Source organism: Triticum aestivum, chromosome 7D, assembly GCF_018294505.1.
Source record: "Triticum aestivum cultivar Chinese Spring chromosome 7D, IWGSC CS RefSeq v2.1, whole genome shotgun sequence".
NCBI lineage: Eukaryota > Viridiplantae > Streptophyta > Magnoliopsida > Poales > Poaceae > Triticum > Triticum aestivum.
In genome coordinates, this window is record NC_057814.1 from 293,380,873 (window position 1) to 293,401,055 (window position 20,183).

At 52.3% G+C, this 20,183-nt stretch overlaps 1 long non-coding RNA gene across 2 annotated transcripts; it reads right to left on the reverse strand.

Annotated features, from left to right (window-relative positions):
- Positions 1-7,274: 7,274 nt before the first annotated feature.
- LOC123164345 (uncharacterized) lies at positions 7,275-19,573 on the reverse strand. Of its 2 annotated transcripts, none has more exons than XR_006482328.1 (4): positions 19,559-19,573; positions 17,056-18,976; positions 9,189-9,274; positions 7,275-8,455 (listed from the first exon to the last, which is right to left on the reverse strand). It is a non-coding gene; the product is annotated as an uncharacterized lncRNA (long non-coding RNA). The 2 variants fall into 2 exon arrangements; XR_006482327.1 differs by having other exon boundaries at positions 17,056-19,119.
- Between the last annotated feature and the right edge of the window lie 610 nt (positions 19,574-20,183).

The following is a 20,183-nucleotide window of genomic DNA, read 5'->3' on the forward strand; positions in this document are numbered from 1 at the left end:
CATGCGAACGTAGCTGTGTGGTGGGCCCTCGCAGCGGCCCACACGCGATGGCCAGAAGCGCTCCTGAGATGCGGCCCTGTTGAGCCCTGGGACGTCGACGCAGACACGCAACCCGGCATCCTCGCCTGGATGGGGAGCTGTGCCTTGTGAGCGGCTGTGGCCGCGCATGGCTCTTGCTTCTTGCAGTTCCTGGGTAGTATTGGTGATGAACTCCTGGGTGGTGGGCACTCCTTGCCCTGTGCTCTCCTGAGGAAAGTGTGCCGTGAGGCACGCTTCCAAGTGGTGCCCAAGCGCTTCCCTCGTGAGGTTGGCAAGGTCTGAGGCTCTCCAGAAGAGAGCCCCCGAGCCCTGCCTGAGGAGGGCGCCGGGCGCGCTTTCCTATGCGGTGGAGGGACGCGTCCCTGGAGCGGGCGCTGATCCTGACGAGGCTCCTGCCGCGACGCCGTCCTCCTGAGGTCCTGCGCGGCGCGGCAGCTTCTTCCTAGGGATGGTCTCCGGAGGGCCTTCACTTCTGCTGTCGGGGTCGTCGATTGCTGCGGCTTGAAAGGCGCGCTCAAGGGAGCACACCGCATCCCTCTCTTCACACGGGACCATGATGATTCCTCCGCTTCCTGGCATCTTGAGAACGTTGTAGCCATGATGGGTGACTGCCATGAACTTGGCCAGGGCTGGATACCCGAGGATGGCATTATACGGCAGGCAGATGTGCACGACATCGAAGTCGATGAGCTTGGTGCGATAGTTCTTGCGCTCCCCGAAGGTGACAGGCAGGCGGACCTGCCCTATTGGTGTGGTGGAACCGTCGATCACTCCTGAGAAAGGCTTGGTTGGCTGGAGCTACTCATATGGTACTTGGAGGTTGTCGAACGTGTCGACGAACAGGACGTTGAGCCCTGCGCCGCCGTCGATGAGAGTCTTGGTGACTTGCACAGTGCTGATGACCGGGGAACACAGCATAGGGAGGGCGCCAGCGGTGGCTGCGCACTTGAGCTGGTCTGCCGAGTTGAAGGTGATGGCACACTGGGACCACCTGTGCGGGCACGTGGCCTCGAGCTTGGGGAGCGCCGCATTCACCTCGCGAGCGAACTGTTTGAAGATGCGCTGAGAGGCTGGGGCCTGGGAACCGCCCAAGATGCAGGCGGTCGCACGCGGCTCCTGGAAGCCCCCAGCCCCCTCGTCCTGGTGGTGGTCGTCGCTCCTCCTTGGCGGCGGCAGCGGAGGAAGACCGGCGTTGCCCTGGGGGCGATCCTCACGAGGCTGGTCCCTCCAGGCACCCTCGCGAGGTTGGTCCTGCCAGCGGTCCTCACGAGGCCGGTCGCGCCACTCCTGGCACGGGCCACGGTCGTCCCAGCGTCCTCTTCCGCGGTCGTAGCCCCGGTCGTTGCGCTCGGGGCGTCGACCGTAGCGTCCTTCCCGTATGGCTCTGAGCTCTTGGCAGTCGCTGCTGTTGTGGGTGTTCAGGTTGTGGAAGGCGCAGAACGGTCGGCCGTTCTTGGATGACTTGGGCTGATCTCTGCCTCGCTTGGTGTCGGGCTCCGCTGCGAGCACCACTGCCTCTTTGCGCTTCACGTCCTTGGCCTTGGCCTTCTTCTCCTCCGCTCCTGCAGCTGGCAGCTCAAGGAGGGAAAGGTGCCCCTCCTCTGCTCTTGCGCACTTGGTCGCCAGGTTGAACAGCTCCTGAGATGTGCAAAGCTCCTCGTGGATAGCGAGTTCTTCCTTCATCTTGACGTCACGGACGCCGTCCGAGAACGCGGAGATGATGGCTTCGTCTGTGACCTTGGGGATCTTGAGGCGGGTGTTGTTGAAGCGCTGAATGTACTTCTGGAGGGTCTCTCCTGGTTGTTGCTTGATGCGGCGTAGGTCACCCGCGGCCGGTGGGCGGCCGCGAGTGCCCTGGAAGTTGGCGACGAAACGGTCACGTATCTCGTCCCAGGAGGAGATCGAGCCATGCTGCAGGTTCAGGAGCCAGGAGCGGGCCCCATCCTTGAGAGCCATGGGAAACCAGTTCGCCATGACTTTTTCGTCGCCGTTGGCCGCATCGATGCTCAGCTCATAGAGCTGCAGGAACTCCGCGGGGTCGGCGGTGCCGTCGTAGCGAGGAGGCAGATCTGGTTTGAACTTGCCTGGCCAGGCGACGCTACACAGCTCGGGGGTGAAGGCGCGGCAGCCGGCCGTGGTCGCCGGGGCCCGCTTCTGAGGTGGAGCTTGGTCTTGGCGAGGTCCGCGCTGCGCCACTGCAGGCGGCACGCGGTCTTGACGAGGTGGCGCGGGGAGCGCCGGCGCAGCTTCTCGCGGCCGCGGGATTTCTTGGCAGCTTCTTTCTTCACGCGCGGACGCCGGGCGCGGTGGATCACGCCGCGGAGGCGCGTGCCTTGGTGCCAAGGCACCATCTTGGGGCTGATGTGGTGGAGGCATGCCATGAGCCCCGTCGCCCGCGGCTGGTTGAGGGGGAGGCAGAGAGTGGGACGGCGCCGGAGAGCCCCCTACGGTGTGGACGAGCTCGGCGACACGGTCGAGCCACTCCTCATAGAGGTCGTCGATGGGGCGGTAACGCAGGAGCTCGTTCGCCGCGATGAGCGCGGCCCGTGCCTCCATGGGAGCGCGGTGCGCGTGAGACGGGGAACCGGCAGGGGTAAGTCATGGAGTAGCGGTGCGGCCGTCTTGCCGCACCGAAGGATGCAGCGAGGACACTTGCTGCTCGTTCCCCGCCGGGCCGGTGGCAGCATTGGCGGCGGGAGACGGAGAACGACGGGGTGGCCCGCCTACAGGAGCCGTCTGAGCGACGCGGGCGGATAGGGCAGCCCGACGCTCAGCTCGAGCACGGTGAGCGTCCGCCATGGAAACGACGGAGCGATGGAGCAACGAACTGATGGAAGGGAAACTACGGCGCACCCCTACCTGGCGCGCCAAATGTCGGATGTGGGGTTCTGGCAAACCCTTAAGGTTCGAACACTGGGGTGCGCGCGAAGTCTCTCCCTCCTACCGATCTACGCTCTAGCTCGCTACGATCTCGCGGATGAACTCGACGAACTCGCAACACAGGAAGACACGAGGTTTATACTGGTTCGGGCCTCCGTTGTGGTGTAATACCCTACTCCAGTGTGGTGGTGGTGGATTGCCTCTCGGGCTGATGATGAACAGTACAAGGGAAGAACAGCCTCCTGAGGTTGAGGTGTTCTTGTGCTTGTGAACTTGTGGCGTGAGGATTCGATGCCTCTACTGTGGTGGCTAGCTCTACTTATATAGGCCCTGGTCCTCTTCCCAAATATCGAGCGGGAAGGGAGCCAACAACGGCGGGCAAATTTGAAGGGGGGCAGCTAGTACAAGCTATCCTGACAAAAGCGGTCTTCGCCTGCGAAAAGCTCTGGGGTGACGCCGTCTTGGGCTCCACGATGACCTCCGCCTTGCCGTCCTCCTGGTCTTGGTCTCGTTGCACCAATATGGCAACCTTTGCCTGATGCCTCGGTACTCTTCGCCTGCGCTGGACTCCTTAGCACCAAAGAGGAAATAAGGACGATGTGCGCACTGGCGCCCGCCTGGCGCCCGCCTGGTACCGTTCGTCATGGCTCACGTCACGAGAGCCTCGTGAGGTTTGCCTTGCCTTGATATCTTCGCTCCTCGTGAGCCTGCCTGGCTAGGCCACTCCAGAGGAGGTCTTGCGTCGTCCGCCTCGCGAGGCTTGGACCCTCACGAGGGTCTTGGGTGCCTTGTTGACGAATATGGGTCGTATGGCCCGCTGCCTAGCCACGCTGTGGGCCGCAGGCAGGCAAGTCTGGGGACCCCCGTTCCCAGAACGCCGACATAATCTAGATTTATATTTGCTTTTGGCCATCCTCCGGCAAAACCTGACGTCGGGCGAGCAGCTACTGCCTGTGCATAGATCTGGAGTATGCACGTACACGAGGCATCGTCGGGCCAGACCTGAACAGGTGCACAGCCACGCGTGGCGAAGAGTAACTGCCATATATGTCTTAATTTTCTCTTTTACTATGCCCTCTAGCCACACGCACTTCATCCAAAATGCAGGGTTGACAAAAACAAGGCGGTCATTGGAGTGTTGCGCCTGGCAGGAGACGCGATGCATGGGATTGATCAAACTGGGTTGTCGCTGGGGTAGTGCACCTAGCCAGGAATGCAGGGCATGGGATTAGTGAAACTGGGCGGTCACAGAAAAATAGTGAAGAGCCAGCCCTCGCGCCTTCCCTATAAAGAGGGGGGTCGCGGAGAGCGATGCTCATATCACCTCTTTCCATTCCAATCCCCCAGCCATCATTGCCTTCCTTCTTCACCTTCCCCTCCTGAATCTGTTGTCACTATGGCCAGGGAAAGGGTCGAGCTCGTGCATCCGTCGTTGTTGCGAGAGCTTCTCCTCGGCACCACGCACACGTTCCGGCCATAGCTACGGAGGCCGGCTCCAGCTGTCCGTGGTCATGGCAAACGCGGCGCCCGAGGTTGGGGTGGCCACGGTGGAGCACTCGTCGTTTCATCTGCAGCTACTCCTCCCCCGGCAGAAGGCCATACGGAGGACACGGCGCACGAGTTCGTCGTGGAACTGCGCCATCGGCTAGAGAGCTAGCTGCGTCTTCCCCATCCCTTTGCTAGGATGATGGAAGACAGCCATCCGCGTGGCCTGTGGCTATGCATGGACGGCCGCTGCAACGGCCCCATCTGGGTGACTGTCGAGATCTCCGCCAACGACATCATGTACTTCACACACGGATGGAAGTCCTTCGTCCACTCCCACAGCTTGGGGCAGGGACACCTTCTTCACTTCAGGCTGGTCGGATCTGACACGCTCTTTGTGAAGTTCTTCGGGGCTTCAGGCGCTCGCCTGGAATGCTGCGCGAAGAGCTCGAGCGACAGCGACACCGCTTCCTCCAGCGAGACCGAGGACGATGATACGACTCTCCAAGTGTCAAGATCAAGGACGACGGCTCCAGCTCCAGCTGAACACCGGCAGCACCATCATTTGGTCTTCCGGGAGCGAGTCGGGCTTCGCCTAGGCACTCCTTTTGCCCATGTATTGCACTCGGTGTAAACCCTGCGGGGAAGGGCTAAGAAAATGTTATCGAGCACTCCTTAATGAATATCTACCGTTTATCATGCTCAGATGAATGTGTGTTGTCTCCCTTGTTTCTCTTCATCTTTGTATGATTTGATTTTGTACCCTACGCATGCCAGAAGCTTGCCGGGGCACGCACTTGTCGCGAACGCTTGAGGAACGGGTCCTTAGCAGCTTGCCAGTAGTGTTGCCGCCGACAAGTTTTCCTTTAACGTTTTCAATGCAGCTACTTAAATTGTTGAGCGGGCCCGAAACAAAGTAAGAGCGCGAATGATCACGACAAGGTTCCTTCGCGTGCAAGTTTCTCATACAAACACAAAATCGTTTCAAAGGGGAATTGCAGATATAACAAGGAAATTGTTTCAAAGTTTTTCAACTTAGCTTTTCCCTTATGTTGTTTTTCTTGTTGTACGAAATGATCACTTGAAACGCCAATGCCATTTAAATGGTATTCCCATTGTCACTCCCCCCGGGAAGCTTGTACGCGAGGGATCCTTCCGTCCTTTGAGAAAAAGAAAGAAGAGAAAAGAGTGGTTTGGAAACTTTGGCGGTTCATCAGCCATCTCATACAAATCAAAGTGTAATCACAACATCACATGCATTTATACATAAATGAATATGTAGAAACACTTAGTTTTATTCGCATACGCACATGATCTATGCCTGGCTTTGTACAAAGGCTAACAAGTCTTGCCGACAAAGCTTGTACAAAAGGGGTTGTTGGTAATAAGGCTCGGCAACTGCGCCTCATTGGTAGAACTTGCGAAGATGCTCAATATTCCATGAGTTCTGCACTTTAATGCCATCATCGGTCTTTAGACGGACTGCGCCAGGTCTGGTGACTCGTACTACCCGATAAGGACCTTCCCACTTTGGTGTCAACTTGTTTGATCTCTTGGCGGCTTGAATGCGTCGAAGAACAAGGTCGCCTTCCTCAAAGCTTCGGGCATAAACTTTGCGGCTATGGTAGCGGCGCAAAGCTTGCTGGTAGCGTGCAGCTCGCACAGCCGCCCGAAGACGATCTTGCTCAAGGAGCGTTGCATCATCTTCTGCACCATAGACCCGTATGTGAGTTCTGTGGGGAGCAAAATAGGCCAGGCCAGACAAAGGCCTGGTTAAAGCCCACGGGCTTAAGTCAAAACATAGGCGATTTGGCTCATGTAAGAACCTTTAATAGCTGCTTGCATGTAGCCAATTTATGGCCCGGGTCCACATAGTTAGGACCTCCATGAATTCAGCCCCAGCACGTGGGCCTTTGAACATGGTTCTAGACCATTGATACTTTTGGCTTGTGTGTGGTCTGTGGTGCCTCTGGATATCAGTTTTGGACTATACTGCCCTTCAGCCCATTTACAATTGTACAACCTCCCGGACCTTTTATGACCCGTGATGAATTCGACCCATTTACAGCCCGTGGTGTCTCTGGGCCATTTTCGGCCCGTGATGTATATCAGCTCATTTTCGGTCTGTTGTGCGTCTTAGCTGGTTTCAGCCCATGGTCTCTTTCGACCCACCTACACCCATTTGTATCTGGGAGTGTAGGCCCATGATCCCTTTCAGCCCATTTACAACCCAAAGTACCTTTCAGCGAGTTTGTGGCCCATGATGCATTTTGGCCCATTCACATTATGTGGCGCTTTCGGCCCGTTTGCACCACTTAGCTTGACGCTGGTTACGCTTTCCCCTGATTTTCCTCAATAAACAGAGTTGGTTAAGTCTTCCCCTAATTTTCCTCAATAAACCAAGCGCCCGTCTATCTGAAAGGTTGTATGGTACAGTTTTACAGAATTTTCTACAACCGAAAAAAGGCATCGCAAATTTTGGTACAGCCGAAATAAGTCACTGAGTTCCCGCAAAAAAATCATTGAGGGGTGCGCACATAGTGAATTACATTCCAGCATTCATCTAAGTAGAAGAAAAAAACCTAATATGTACCACGCACCAAGTGAGCTTCATACCCAGCATTCATCTTTACAGCCAACTACTGAAGTCACTTCAACATGATATTCTTTATGTAAACTGAGTCTGAGTAGGAAATTATCAATCTGAATGGGATAATATATGTGAAATATACGCCTATATAACTATCCACATGAGCTTGTGATAAATTCAAAGCATTCCCATTAATACTATTTGGTGGTATTATTTTTGTAGCATGTCAAACAGGAAAATAGAGAAGAGGAAAACGCAGGATGCGCACAGTGCAAAAGTATAATACAAGAGACCATTATGATAAAAGATGTAGCAGCTGCTCACCGGTAAAAAACAGAGAGGCTGATAATAGGGCAACTATCCAGATTTACCACAGTAATAGAAATAGAGACACGGGATCATAATGTAGCAAAGAACAGAAACATCACTTTAGAGGATAAATAAGGGTGATTGTAGAGATGGAAGTCTTGGATAATTCAGTTCAGACAGGAGCAATGGTTCTCTGAAAACACAGTACAGATAAGCCGGAATTGGCAAACACAAAGTCTTATCACGTAACCCGGTGATAGTTGTCGCAGGCAGACGACATAAGTAAAACATCCAAAAAGGGTGGTCACAATCATAACATGTCCATTTATTTAATAGCTCCCAAAGTAGATGAGCCAATCTTTGCTCAAGGAGATGAAGTTTCTTTTTTGAAGAAGAGGTCTTGATTGTGTCAGTTGCAGAATTGTAAATCATGAAGATAGGTGTTAATATATATGTACGTTGAAAAATAGAATCTTGAACAGGGAGTTTAGTATAATGTGGCTATTTACCTTTTTGCCTTTTTCTTGTTTGTGCTACTGGAAGCATTATTGACAAGTGCAATTTGGATCTTCCGGTGTCTGTTGGCTGGCTGGCAGTGGCGTTTTTTGCCCATAAATTTTTGAGATATGTTGGTGCAGTGAAGAAATAAAGTACTCCCTCCGTTCCGAAATGTAAGTCGCTGGGGAATATGTTCCGACCAGGTGAAAATGGGCAAATGGACCTTTATGCCCCCAGTTCAAACTTTGAATCAGCCCGTCTTCTTCCTCGGCGTCTTCCACCTCCGCCTCCATCCCCGCCTTCCACCTCCGCCTCCTCCCCCGCCCTCCACCTCCACCCCTGCCCAGGCGCTCCTCCTCTCCCACGCCCAGGGGCCCCTCCTGGCCCGCGCGTGCCCAGGTGGTGCTCTGCTGCCGCCCGCTGGTGGAGGCGAGCTGGTGCTCTGCTGCCGGCCCCTGGTGGTGGCGAGCTGGTGCTCTGCTGCCGCCCACTGTTGGAGGCGAGCTGCCGCCTGCACGCGCCCAGGTGCTGTTCCTCCCCACGCACAGGTGCTGCTGCCGCTGAAGTCCTCGCCGCTGGACAGGAGCTGCTCCAGCCGGAGTTCTCAATTTTGCTCGCCTAGGTTCATCTCCTCGCCCAGTACTCGCTCTGCATCTGAGTAAACAATTTGATGATCATAAACTTGTTGTAATCATTTGTCTTGAATAATTGCATGCAGTACAATCTTGGAGTAATACTGAAATTTAACACTGAAACTGAACAGTGATATTGAACAGTGAAAGATGAACACTGAGTAGAACATGTACTATCAATACAGGTTTGGACCGGTACTGTCAATAGAAAAGATGAACAAGTACTGTCAATTTAGAACAGGTTTGGACCGGTACTGTCAATAGAAAAGATGAACAAGTACTGTCAATTTAGAACAGGTTTGGACTTAGTTTCATCAGTACTCCAAATCAGTAGGAGTATGAATTAACGGGCAGAAATAATTGCTACTCTCATTTAAGGTAAAATTGAGTAGGAATAGGAGTAGGAATATCAGGAGCATGAATATCAGGAAGGAGTAGATCATGGCCTTTGAAAATTTTACCCCAGCCTTACTTTGAACTCGATCTCATTTCTGTACTTCATTATTCCCATAAGAGGGTCACTTTCACCTGTAACTTGACATGATCAAGTAAACTGTGCACATGTCTATTTTTATTTGAATCTTCAGAATGTCCAAACTTTTAAACACTATGGTATGACTGAACAATCTAAACTGTTTGACATAATTTGATGTAAATAAAATACTCCAGCCATTCTTAGTATGCAAATCTGCAGTTAGTGCTTCAAAAAAACACTATGGGAAATGACTTGAATGGAGAAATGTTGAGATACCAACCTGCTAGCTGAAAAGTGCAGCATGCCGGCATGAGAATGACTGATACCCTCACACATCTTTTTTCATTAGCCCTTCTTTAAAACAATCTGATGGAAAAAAACATTCAAGGTCACAAACCATATTATTGTAGGGCTCATATTTACTGTAGAAGAGAGAAGAGAGAGAAGAGAAAAGAAGAGATCAAGAATATGGAGGGCACAAGAGGAGTATACTACAGTAGCTCTCCTCTTGTTGCAAGTCCTACACTAAAGTACTAAAACTACTGCTTGCAAGTCCTAACATAACAGCAGCAATCATCATCAGTGCTCCAAGTATCCAAGATGGAGTAATTAACAGAAAATGCAAGATAACCTAACAGAGCAAGATGGAGTAATCAAAGAAAATTAATTGAAAATTGCTTAGTGTTGTGTGCAAGTGCAAGTACTCAAAATTTGTTTGAGTAGCAAATCTTGGAGTACCAGAGGACTCCAAGTTAAATGTACTCAAAGCAAATTAAGCAAATGTACTGCCATTAGTTTTCATTCCATTCTGAAAACTACTCCAGTTCACAAATTAAGCAAATCTTGGAGTATTGAAGTACTCCAAGTTAAATGTACTCCAAGCAAATTAAGCAAATGTACTCCAAGAAAATTAAGCAACTGAACTGGAGTAGAAATAAATTCTGAATATGTTCCAGTCACAAAAGAACTTGGCAAGTTGTTTATATTCCATTCTGAATATGTTCCAGTCAGAAAAGAACTTGGCAATTTGTTTTTATTCCATTATGAATATATGTTCCTGACACAAGAGTTGGCAATTGAAGTGCATTGAATTTCTGCAAAATGAGTCCGCCGCCCCCCACGCTCCTGCGACGCGCCACCCCGGCGCTCGCAGCCACCCAAAGCGCCGCCGACGTGAACCCTCCGGCTGCACCGCGCTCTCCTCCAACGCCGTCCTTCCCGCCTGGATTCGCTCAGGCCAAGTACGGGCAGGACGAGCTGGTGCTTGCCCTCTTCCCGCAGCTGGCACAGAGGAGGCCAGATCTGGCTCCGCCGCTCCTTGGCCCTGCTGCGTCCGTCTCTCCCGCCGTCCCGGATTCGCAGCCGGTTGCGGATCCTGCTGCGCTGGATTTGGGGAAGCGCAGAGTCAGGTTCGCCTTCAATGCGACCCTGCTGGAGGCCACTCCGCCCGAGCCCTTTCATGGCGCTCACCGGCCCTGCATCAAATCAGCGGCAAATCGCTCCTTCAATGGGCTTCCCGCATCGAGCCCTGCGCTGCATGCGCCGGTCGCGGCCTCCGCGCCAAGCATTGAAGAGGCGGGCCGCAGTGATGAGGGCTGGCAGCTGGTGCGCCCGCCGTTCTGGTGGAGGAGAAGCCCTGCGTCCAACCACCAGCATCCAAGAAGAAGGCCACCTGCTCCCTTTTACTCCCCAGGCGCTGGCTTCGTCAAGTTGAAACACAGAGTATGCCATCGATGCTTAGACAAAGGGCATTGTAAGGCCAGCTGCCGCAACTCGCTCAGGTGTCTCCGCTGTCGGCGGTGTGGGCACCGGGCACGCTCCTGCTTCAGTCCTCGCTCTGTCTCCACATCAAGCTGCTCCGGATACAGCTCTGCGTCAAGCTCGCCTATGACCAGCCCAAGCTCCTCCGGCTACAGCCCTGCACCAACCTCCCCAAACTACTCTGCATCAAGCTCCAGCTACACTTCCACAAGCCAAGACAGGATGCCGCGCATCGGAGATCCTTCTCTTCGCCCGGAGGAGCACCACGCCGTGGTCATCTCCACCCCGGACATGGTCGCGCAGGCCGCTGGTCTGGCCAGCCTCGCGGCGTTCGTCTGGCTCGGCGGCAACCGTCCGCGGGTCCGCGCTGAGGAGATGAGGAGTGCCATCGCAGCTCACTTCCACATTGACCGCAACTGCTTCAGAGTGGTGCCGCATTACCCATAAGACTTCCTGGTCAGGTTCGACTACCCCCATCACCGGGACCTGGTCACCGCGCTCCTAGGGAGGTTCTCCAGTGACGGCCTCGACATCCATGCGGCCAAGTGGAGGCTCAATGCCCATGCCGACGTCGTTGACGCCTTCCATCACGTCCACCTCTGCGTCGAGAATGTCCCCCTCAACTCCTGGAATGACGCCGTCGCTCAACAGGTCTTCGGTCCCAACACCTTCCTCCACTACTTCGACATCGCCACTGTCCAGCGAGAGGACGCCTCTGCGCTCAGTCTTTGGGCGTGGTCGGCCAACCCTTCGGCCATCCCCAAGGTGGTCCATCTCACCGTGGGAGCGAGCCAGCCTGGTGGAGTCCTCGTCGGCCCGTCGGGGGCTACTGGGCGTCAAGGCCTTCGCCGCCGCGTCCTGGTGCATCTTGATAGGCACGAGGACTTCACCCCCGACGCCAACGGCAATGTCCCCCGGCGGCCACACTACTCCAACAAGTTTGACTGGCGATATGGTAGGGTCGACGGAGAAAGGAGCCCTCGTGACCGCCATGAGCCAGATCGCTGCCGTCGTGATGATAGAGACCGCCATGATGATGACGACGACCGCCGTGGGCGCCGTCACGGCCAGGAGGGCAGGAGAGCCTCTTGGCGCGAGCGCATCTTCCGTAGCCGCTCCAGGGCTCCTGACAGGCGCCATGACGACGATCGCAACGACTTCAGGCGCGATGACAGCCGTGACTCGCGTCGTGACGACCGTGGCGACGGCAGAAGGCGTGGAGCGGAGCTCGAGCTGCCTGACGCTCGTCGCATTGATGCTACAAGGGTGCAGCGCCTGCCTGATGGCTCTGTCATCCCGGCCTCTGGGAGGCGTCCTCGTCACCGCTCGGCTGACAGCGCTTCTGGAGGCAGCCAACTGGGCCATCGCTTTGGCAGCCGTGGCCGCTCACTTCCTCCTTCGCCGCGCACCACTTCCTCGGACGTCATTGAGATCAACACTACCTCGTCCTTTTCGTCCTGGCTGCGCAAGGCGACGCCCTGCTTTGGGGCACAAGTGCAGCCCTCTTCGACTCTTCAAGATCATGCAGAAACAAGTCAGCCTGAGGAACGCACACACCCTGAAGAGCAGATTCCAGCAACGCCTGTTCACATGCCTCGTCTTGTGCAGATGGCCTCCTCTCAGTCTGCTGCTGATCTGGGAGGAGGGGCTACTGACGAGCCACCCTTGTGCTCCCCTGGCACGCCTCTGTTTGTGCCGGTGCAGCCGGCTATCCTGCCTGATCCGGGCTCTCCACCACCCAGACCGCCAAGCAAGAGGAGGAAGACCTTGGCTGGGGTCATTGGTTTTGACCTGAGCCGACGGAGCCCACGCATCCGGGACAAGAACAGGGCAATGCCTATTGCCCAGTTGGCGGAAAAGCTCCTCTGTCAGAGGATGGGCATAGTTGGCGAAGGGGAGGCGATCACAGAGGAGGCTATTGGTCGTTTTGTGGCAATGTTCAAGGGTCAGCTGCCTGACTTGGCTGTTGCAGGGCTTCGAGCTTTGTTCAAGATGGACTGTGACCTTGCAACGGCGGTGGAAGATGCTCTGTTGCTGCATGGAGGCGAGGGCGCGGTGGAGATGACACCTGCGGCTGCCGAGTCTGGGCTGGAGTAGACTGGAGCTCCACGTTATGATTAGTTGATGTAGCTAGTTTCCTATGTTAGTGAAAATCATCTATGTCCTAGGCCTGTTTGTAGCTGCTGTTGCTGGCTACCACCCCAATGTGCCCTGGCAAGGCTGTTTATGTAATGTGCTGAATGATGCTATGCACCTCCTGATGTTATCTAGTTTGCTCAATGACTAGTCTAAATTTAAGTGTGCTTAATTGGAATGTACGTGGCCTGAACTGCCCCAATAGAAGAACCACTGTGAATGCCACCATGCAGCTTCAACATGTCACTTGGCTTGCCTCCAGGAATCAAAGCTTGAAGATGTGGATGCCTACACTGCTGCTTTTCTTGGCGGATATAGACTGAAAGGTTTTGCTCAGCGCCCTGCTGTTAACGCGGGGTGGAATCCTACTTCTCTGGAATGAAGACCATGTCCGCGTTGAAAGTGTCCAGTATGGCGACTACACCCTCTCGGCCACTGTCACTATCATCATCTCCAATATTTCTTTCAAGCTAACCTCCATCTACGGCCCAACTAGAAACAACCTAAAAGAGGCATTCTTCCAGGAAATGAAGGACCAAAAGCCAGCAAATAATGTGAGGTGGCTCGTCACCGGCGATTTTAACCAAATCTACAGGGCTAGAGATAAGAATCGTCCAAATGCTAACCGTGGCCGAATTGTACGATTCCGCAACACCCTCAACTTCTGCGAGCTCAAGGAAATCCACATCCAGAATAGAAAATACACCTGGAGTAATGAGCAAAGCAACCCGACAATGTCCAAACTAGATGGGTTCTTCTGTAATGAGGAATGGGATATCACTTTCGATAAACACATCCTTCACGCCCTGTCATCCTCACTTTCGGATCACTGCCCTCTACTCCTCGCCAATGAAGATGGGCCTCGGCGGCCGCGGACTTTCAGATTTGAAAATTTTTGGACCAACATGCCAGGCTTTCAGCAGGTCGTCCAGGAGGCGTGGAATGAGACGTCCGCACACAATGAGCCATACCAAAGACTGTTCCACAAGCTAAAGAAGACAAGTCAGAAGCTTCGCTCCTGGAGCAAAAGCCTTTTCTCTAATGCCAAAGTCCAGCTACATATGGCTCTGGAGGTCATCCTAAGACTTGATGAGGCCCAGGACCTTCGAGCTCTTAGTCCAGCGGAGTTGGATCTTCGGAAGCGACTCAAGAAAAAAGTAGTGGGCCTTGCGGTGATGGAACGTGCGCGGAAAAGGCAGACCTCGAGGATCACCAACATAAAAGAGGGAGACGCGAATACCCGCTATTTTCACCTTAGAGTCAATGGCCGGAGGAGGAAAAACCTTATTCACCGCCTAAAGCATGGCCAAGGTTGGGTGACAGATCATGATCACAAGAAATCTATCGTTCACACCCACTTCAATGCGATTTTGAAAAAGGGCGTTCCACGCTCCAAGACCATTAACTGGGCACCCATCCCACCCACTGGCATTGACCTTACCACGCTTGGTGATCCCATTTCGGAAGAGGAAGTCAGAGCTGCTGTCTTTTCTCTTCCTCCTGACAAAGCGCCAGGCCCGGACGGATTCACCGGAAAATTCTTCAAGAGTTGCTGGAATATTATTAAGGATGATATCATGCTAGTGATCAGCAGCTTCTCCAACCTAAATGCCGGAAATCTGCACTGGCTCAATTCGGCGAATATCGCCCTCATTCCCAAGAAGGATGGTGCCGAGGACATCTCTGACTTCAGACCAATTAGCCTGATTCACGTCGTGGCCAAGCTCATTGCCAAAATTCTGGCCACTAGACTGGCCCCTCATATGAATGCCATTGTCTCCACTGCGCAAAGCGCCTTCATAAAAAAAAGAAGCATCCATGACAACTTTATGTATGTTCGGAATCTGTCCAGAAAATTTCACCGCTCAAAGAAACCTATGCTTCTATTCAAATTAGACATCAAGAAGGCTTTCGACTCGGTTAGATGGGACTACTTGCTGGAGGTGCTAAATCATCATGGCTTCCCTACCCGCTTTCGTGACTGGGTCTTGGCACTTCTTTCCTCCGCGTCCTCTAGAGTGTTGCTAAATGGTATTGCTGGTGACCCAATCAAGCACGGTCAGGGTCTCAGGCAGGGGGATCCGTTTTCACCGCTCCTCTTCGTGCTTGCCATAGACCCCCTACATCATATTCTCAGCAAAGCCACAACCCAAGGAAAGCTACATCCCTTGCCCGAGAGACAACCGGGGAGAATTCGTGCCTCGCTCTATGCTGACGACGCTGCCATTTTCTGTGCCCCCATTAAGGAGGATGTCCAATACCTTACCAACATACTTTCCTCCTTTGGTGAATCTACTGGCCTCTCCACAAACTGCACCAAAAGTTCTGTGGTACCCATCAGATGTGCCAATGTGGACCTAGATGATGTTCTCCAGTCTTTCCCGGCTTGCCGCGCCGCCTTCCCGATCCGCTATCTTGGGCTCCCCCTCGCGGTCAAAAGGTTAAAGAGGGTGCATCTCCAACCTTTGGAAGACAAGGCTGCGGGCAAATTGGCACCTTGGAGAGGAAGGCACGTTGCTATTGCGGGTCGTATGACCTTGGTGAAGGCAGTCCTTACGGCGGTGGCCATTTATCACATCACGCCGCTCGACATCCCGGTGGAGGTTCTAAAAGCGATTGACAAGTTGCGGCGTGCCTACCTCTGGGCAGGATCTGACATGGTTAGTGGCGGCAAGTGCAAGATTAATTGGGAGCATGTCTGCAAGCCAAAGGAGTATGGGGGCCTTGGCATTTTGCACCTTCGCAAGTTTGCTGCCGCCCTCCGGCTGAGGTGGCTATGGCTTGAGTGGAATGACCCACCTCGTGCGTGGTGTGGATTGGGGACGCCTTGCACGACTTCCGACCGCGACCTTTTCGCGGTCTTGACTGAGGTCAGGATCGGCGATGGACAGAAGGCTTCCTTCTGGGAATCTTCTTGGCTTCAGGGCGTTAGGCCCAAAGATATTGCGCCAAAGATTTTCGATATTTCACGCAAGAAAGGTGTTACGGTCGCCACGGCCTTAAGGGATGGGCACTGGATAGCACAAATCAACATTGACGCTGGCCTCACTCTAGAACACCTTCAACAATTCTTGGCCCTTTGGGAGAAGCTAGCGACTGTGGCCATTCAGCCGGGTGTCCAGGACTCCATATTGTGGAAGTCAACCAATGATGGGCAATACTCTGCAAAGTCTGCTTATTTGGCGCAGTTTCATGACCTCCCGCTCTCAAGTTCGGCTACTGCGGTTTGGAAGGCGTGGGCTCCCCCCAAATGCAAATTTTTCGCGTGGCTCATTATCCACAACAGAGTTTGGACGGCTGATAGGCTTCAGAGGAGAGGATGGCCAAATTGTGACAAATGCCCACTCTGCAGTCAGGTGCAAGAATCTGCAGCACACCTGATCTTCAAGTGTCGTTTCTCTGTTCGGATTTGGAATACGGTCTTCTCATGGCTTGGGCTTGCTATCCCCACGGCTCCGTGGCTCCTGTTCGATTCGGTGAAATCTTGGTGGGATGCGGTTCTCTCTGATAATACACTCCCGACGAAGGCCCTATCTTCCCTGTTACTTCTTGTGGGATGGCAGATATGGAATGAAAGGAATGCTCGTGTCTTCAGGAGCAAAGCGGCGCCGGTGGCGATTGTCATGCAAGGCATCAAAGAGGAAGTTTCGATTTGGGCCAATGCAGGTGCTAAGCATTTGCGTAATGTAATGCCGCGAGAGTAATTGTTTTGCTTTTCCGCTGCTTGGCGATGTCTGTTCTCAAACCTCTCCTTATTAAATGAAAATGGCAAATCTTTTGCCTTGTTTCAAAAAAAAAAACTTAAGAACCATCATCACTTGGTACACACACCAGTTCAGATTACACATGATAATTAATTAGGCGCGGTAACTAATTAACCCCAGCAGCTACCTTAGTTAGGCGCAGTAAAAACTCCTACTGCTACTGCATCTTTACCAACCAAATTCAGTGACAGAGCTACTCCATTTTACTCGAATTCAGTATGCAAAATTAACAGTAATCCATACAGCTGCTTCATACTCCAAATTGCTACTCCAAATTCAGTATACAAAATTGCTACTCCAAATTCAGTTTGCAAATTAACAGTAACAGTACTTCAATGGAGTACAGTTGCTACTCCAAATTAACAGTGGGTCCTTGCTAAGCATATTGTTCTCAAATTAACAGTAGAACTCAAATTAGCAGCAGCATTCGTAGGTGACAACACAAAACAGCAGCAACATTCATACGAGTAGAAAATGAACACGTACTGGTTCAGATTGAAAGAGCTTAGCTAGCGCAGCTCAAATTGAAAGAGCAGCAGCTCGAAGCAGAGCTCGGCAGCGATAGAGAGTGTAGCTAGCGCCCATCTTGCTGCCGGTCTTCCAGGCCTGGGAGGACTTCTTGCGGCCGCCGATGCGGGGGATGCTGGCGAACTCTTCGTCGGTGAAGGCGGCGTCGTTGCTGGCGTACACTGTGCAAGCGCGGGGGCGAGCAGCGAGCGGGACCCATGGGCGCGGCGGTCGAGGCAGAGGCGGACGCACGAGGCCCCGGCATCGTCGGCGTTCTGGATGAGCTCCCGGCGTCCCGCAGCGCGGTGGTGCCCTCCGGGTAGTTGGCCAGCACCTCGCAGATGCGCCGCACCAGGTCCACCCACAGCCCGAAGTCCTCCAGCAGCATCCCGCCCGGATCCATGTCGCTTCGTCGCCGGCATTGAAGCACGCGGATCCAGCGCCTCCGCCGGCCAGAAGCTCATCGCCGGCGCCTAAAAAATCAAGCTTTTGACCTACGGGTGGTGGATTTCTGGCGGTGGGAGGAAACAGGGTGGCTCGGTGGTGCGGAGAAAGAGAGGAAGCGGGGTGGCTCAGCGGTGACGATGGCGAGGAGAGGCCGGCGACGACGGGGATCTGGAGGGGAGCGAGAGAGGGGTGGCCGGGTGGGTGAGAGGGGAACGAGAGAGTGAGCTCGAGTGGGTGAGAGCGAGCGGTGGTGGGAGGGCATTTCTGGAAAGTGAAAAATTCTCGTAGCGTTACGAAATTTACACGTCAAACCCTTAAACGACTTACATTTCGGAACAGAGGGAGTACTTTATAATTTGAGAGAGGACTATACTGGTGTACTAAGTACGTGACCATGTGCACGAGAGATCAACATAATCTCAATTCTGTTGGTGCTAGCTAGTATTCACCTGTCATTGGAAAAGTTCAGAGATCACAAATATAGTTACTTTTAGTTATAACTTGTCGCCGACAATTATGATAATGACTCTGTAGTCGGTAATCTGAGACATGATTATATACACTAAGTTACATGCGATTCAGCTAATGTAGTGAGAGTTCAGAGGATAATGACTCTATAGTCGGTAATCTGAGACATGATTATATACACTAAGTACATGCGATTCAGCTATTATAGTGAGAGTTCAGAGGATAATAGATAGTCTTGTGACTCTTATGGAAGTTAGAAGATAATAGATGGTCACGTAATTTAGATGAGAAAGCATACTCATTATCTGTTATCTGGAGGTTACTTTTGTCAGAATCCTGGGCTCGAGCAGGCAGTCAAACCTTAAAAGAGATCTGAAATCACCGAAACTATTTCGACAACTGCACATTGAAACATGAGCATGATAATGGACCAGAAAGATAATAAAGCAGCAAAGTGGAGGGAACAAAGGAATAATTGTGCATGCACTAAAGTAGATTTTCCTTGCCTATTTGTCTTTCCAACCATAGAGGGTAGAGGTATAAAATTGGTGAGTGAACATGCATAATCAGGATAATTGATAGGGACATAAGGTTGTGCCTAAACTGACCATGGAGTTATTTTCATGGAACTTGCTTCCACAACCTTATACATGTTCTTTGCTACTTTCACAAAGGACTCGTTGAAGAGGAAAACATTGCCCTCCTTGAGTTTTCCCTGAATATTTTTTGCATTCATCACACTTACCTCTCCATACATATTGTTTCGATAGAAGATCAGTGTAAAACACAAGGACGTTATATTAATAAGTTTTTAGTAGGCCTGTTCATCAAGAAAGACGATGTCAAGATGCGTTCAATGCCCTTCTAGGGATATCATACAAGAGCTACACGTGAAAGCGCAGTGACACGCCGAGGGATGGCTTCAGATCTTCTGATAGATGCAAATTGGCCTGAAAACCAACTCACTGAATTCTCTTACTTCTTCCTGTTGGGAAGGGAGTAAATCAGAATTGGTTATATTTCCACAAAAATGAGTTACATGTGCAGAAGCCATAGATGATCGTGAGCTGCCGAAGTAGAAAAATTGCGAGTACAGTCTCCATGAACTCCACAACAAGCATGAAACACCTATATGTACAGTTTTTGGAATGAGACAAAATCAGAACAATTCAATTGCTTGCTGGAAGAATGAATCATACATTCATAGGTGAACTGGAAAATATATATTAAGGGCGTCTGAATACTCCTCACTAAAAGGCAATTTTACGTGGCCATTGGCATCACGCAATGGCCCTGGTTGTACTAATTTCTTCTGTCTTCTGAATTTAATGCGGGCGAAACAATTTTCATTTGAATGAGGCGTAGGGTACTTAGGTAAAAAGTGGTCCACAGAATTGGACTTTGCTCCAGGCAGAAGAAGCTGAGGCTTCGGCTCCTTCTACGACGGAATGGTTACGTTTTTTGCACATTGTAATACACTTTTCTAACACACCTGTTCCATATCCCAGAGGAAAGGATTTGCAGCGTAGTATTAAATTTGATAGCAAAAGCTGAAAGGAGTAATTACCTGTTCAAGAGACATTTGAGATGATGAACGACTGAGCACAACAATGGACAATAGGAAGCTGCAGAATCTGCCCAAATCAATTGTCAACACGTAGCATGAACATCACCTGCACATATTTTTTTTGGGAGAGGATATGAGTATCTTTTTGTGAGATGACACGAGGACATTGATGCAATTTGCAAGTAGCATACCTGAGCATGTCGCCGAAGAAGATGTTGCTCCTGGAGTAAGATGTGCATAGACAGCCAGGGAGGGAAGCATTATACAGAACCTGCGAGGTTTGCGGCTTTACCAGGCATTAAGCAAATGAAGGAATGATAATAGGCATGAATGAATGAATGAATGAATGATAATAGGCCATAATCGCGAGCTTGAAGGGGAGCAGAGCAGTTTCCAGCAGAACAATGCCATGAATGCGAGATTGAAGGAGAGGAGAGAAGTTACCAGTACACGAGGCGTCTCTCCCTCGCCCGCACCTCACACCTCTGCCACGATTGGATCGGCTCGACCCGGATCCTGCTCCGCCGGTCACTGGGATCGACCGGATGGACTCGTCTTCACCTGGATCCCACTCCTCCGGTCGCTGGGATCGACCGAACTCGATCCCATCCCTGTGGACGGACGC